The 2994-nt window shown below is 37.6% G+C and overlaps 1 pseudogene; it reads left to right on the forward strand.

Annotated features, from left to right (window-relative positions):
- Window positions 1–1512: 1512 nt before the first annotated feature.
- LOC121215419 (protein argonaute 4-like) lies at window positions 1513–2409 on the forward strand (annotated as a pseudogene).
- The last annotated feature ends 585 nt before the right edge of the window (window positions 2410–2994 follow it).

Raw genomic sequence — 2994 nt, forward strand, 5'->3', positions numbered from 1 at the left:
TCATTTACGGACCATGAAGGTACAAGCTGATATATTGAGCACAGTCAAATCATTGTCAAGAGTTAGCTTTGTTGAGTTAAAACTTTGGGCCATAGGATGAAGGCGTATTTGTAATCCATCCATATGTAAAGATATTCTTTTTCTAAATAAAGTTTTCTAAATGAAATTAAGTCGAGATCGATACCTTTTTGCATTCATGCATTTGTATTACATCGCATTATATGCATTTAAATTATAAAAAAAACCATAATTAGTTAAAGTTATTAAAAAAAAGAGAAAGAAAAAGACAGAGAGAGAGAAGAGGGTCATAGCTAAGTGAAAAAGAGACGTTCCCTTACATATCCCTGACTTTTGTGTCAAGAGGGATAGCTTACCCGGAGAAGGGGGTGTTTGGAAATGAAAATAATCCCATCAATTTCATACATGAGGAAGGGACTGAACAAAGAAATCTTGAGGGCATTCGCCCTTACGAACCGGGAAGTTCTTTAAACAATTGGACTGCAGAAGAACTTCCTGTAATCTTTAGGAATTTTACGGAGTAATATTTAGAACACTCTTGTTGCTCTAAAGCCTAGGAGTAATGAGATTTCTTTTGAGAAGTGGGCTCATGTTCAGACATTTTTATTTTCAATAAAACATACTTTTATTATTTATCCAAGTAAATATTCTTTCATTCTGATTCTTTTGACCTTTGACATTCTTTATAAATTTTCATTTCATGTAAATAGTCATTTTTGAATTCATTTATTCCTTGTATATTCTTTTGTGTGCCTATCATAGATCCCTAGATATCAATGACACAGGCAACGATACTACAGATTCAGAGTTCCTTTTGAGTGCGATATGTGTTTAGAGGAATCTTAGTACTTTGAAGGTGACAGAAATTGTGACTTGTTTCTGAATTTGTTGGAAATGGTTTTTACCCCATGAATGGTGGTAGGAAATATAGCCTTAGAGGAAAGAAAGATTGTGAAATTGGAATTAGCTGAGGAGACAAAACAAGACCTTGTTGAGACTATTATGGAATTCAAAAATATGGTCCAAAGACGCATTTGCAATTGCCAGGGTAAACATGAGGTTTTGGGGCATTGTTGGTCCACCATGGAAAGGGATAGTATCAGTTGTATAATGAATGCCAAATTTAAAGGAGTCAAGACTTATGGGGCATGTATGTTATGGGCCCGAGCTCGTCAAGAGTTTCAAGCTGACAATGACTCATCTTTGTGGACATCAACTACTCCATTAAGAGGGGGAGATAGCTTCATATGCCAATATTACAAAGTCAAAAGTCATCCATTCCAAAAAAAAGAAGAAGAAGAGATTATAACTGCACAATGCCAAACGTTTGCAGTCTTTTCAAAGATAATGCGCCATACCACAGTACAACAAAGGTTGCCAAAAGAAAAGAAAAAGAAAAAAATAAATTACAGAAGATGACCGAGACTGGTAAAAATTGGCATAAGAAACTACCGCTTACTCTCTATGCTTACGCTGGGGCAAACACCTTCAATTCCAGTTGTTTCAAAGGTTCCAACCATCATCCTTGGAATGGGTACATTGTTTGGTTCTCCTGAGCAGTCTGATGTGCTGTCAATAGCTGCGATGGTTAGCTCGAGGCGGTGGCCATTGATTTCCAGCTATGGGGCATCAGGCCGTACACAGCCTCTGAAGCTTAAAATGATAGTTTCTTTCTTCAAAACTAGTTTCTAACAAAGTGGATGACGGTATCATGAAGGAAGCTCTCTTAGACTTCTATACAAAGAGGAAACCTGATCAAATCATTATTTTTAGGGATGGAGTTAGCGAGTCTCAATTCAATCAAGTTTGGATCAAGTTATTGAGGCATGCACGTTCCTTGAAGAGAAGTGGGACCCTAAAGATTGTGGTACGAAAAACCATTATACCAAGTTTTTTTTCAGCAGGGATCTCCTAACAATATGCTACATGGTATTGTCATTGACAACAAAGTATGCCATCCAAAGAACAATGATTCTTACCTTGGTACCCATGCTGGAATGATTGGAATCACGAGGCAGACCCACTATTATGTTCTCTTAGACCAGGCTGGGTTTTTTACTGATGATCTGCAAGAGTTTGTTTATTCTCTATCCTATATGTATCAAAGGAGCACTATAGCCATATTTGTTGTGCCTCCTATTTGCTACGCTCATTTGGCAGCTTCACAGTTGGGGGCAATTTATGAAGATTAGGGATGCTTCAGAAACATCATCGAGTCATGGTAGGATCTATGCTCCAGGAGTAATCTCTGTACCTCAGCTTTTCAGGTTGAAGGATAAAGTCAGTAACTTTATTCTTGTTTGCTGAGAATCATTGAACCATCTTTTTGTAGGGTTTGACAAACAACAGCCAGGACGACTGCTGGGTAATCCCTTTCTCATGGGTTTATGAATCAAGATTTTTCCTCCAAGCTTTGATGGAGTCAAGAATTGAATACCTCTAGTAAACTTAACTTGAAAGTATTCATCCTAAGCAAATGTACCAAGAATGGATGACACGGAATTATGACAAAGAAGGTTCGTCCAAAAGAATCTTATAAAGGAAACCTTGTAAAAGGATGCCGAATTGGGAAGGGCCATATGTTACGAAGAGGGCTTTCTCTAAAGGTGCATTGATTTTGACAAGAAATGGATAGGAAGAATTTATCTGATCCAGTGAATTCGGACTCAGTCAAAGAGTACTTTGTCTGAATGAGAAGGGAAGCCAAGGTGAAAACCCGCAAAGGGCACTTTAGGACTTCTATTTCAAAAAAAAAAGAAAAGAAAGAAAAGAAAAAGAGAAAAAAATAAAGAGAAAAAAGAAAAAATGGAGAGGCCAAGGTGAAAACCCGTAAAGGGCGCCTTGAGACCAAAAGGGTTTTGAGTTGAAAACCCGAAAGGGCAGCTCAATTTTAGAAAGTCATGCAGTGACCTTGCTATACCAGATTCGACGAGAAGTGAAGTATGTTACATATCGAGGCATCAACGAATTACTTTG

Source organism: Gossypium hirsutum, chromosome A01 (genome assembly GCF_007990345.1).
Source record: "Gossypium hirsutum isolate 1008001.06 chromosome A01, Gossypium_hirsutum_v2.1, whole genome shotgun sequence".
Lineage (NCBI taxonomy): Eukaryota > Viridiplantae > Streptophyta > Magnoliopsida > Malvales > Malvaceae > Gossypium > Gossypium hirsutum.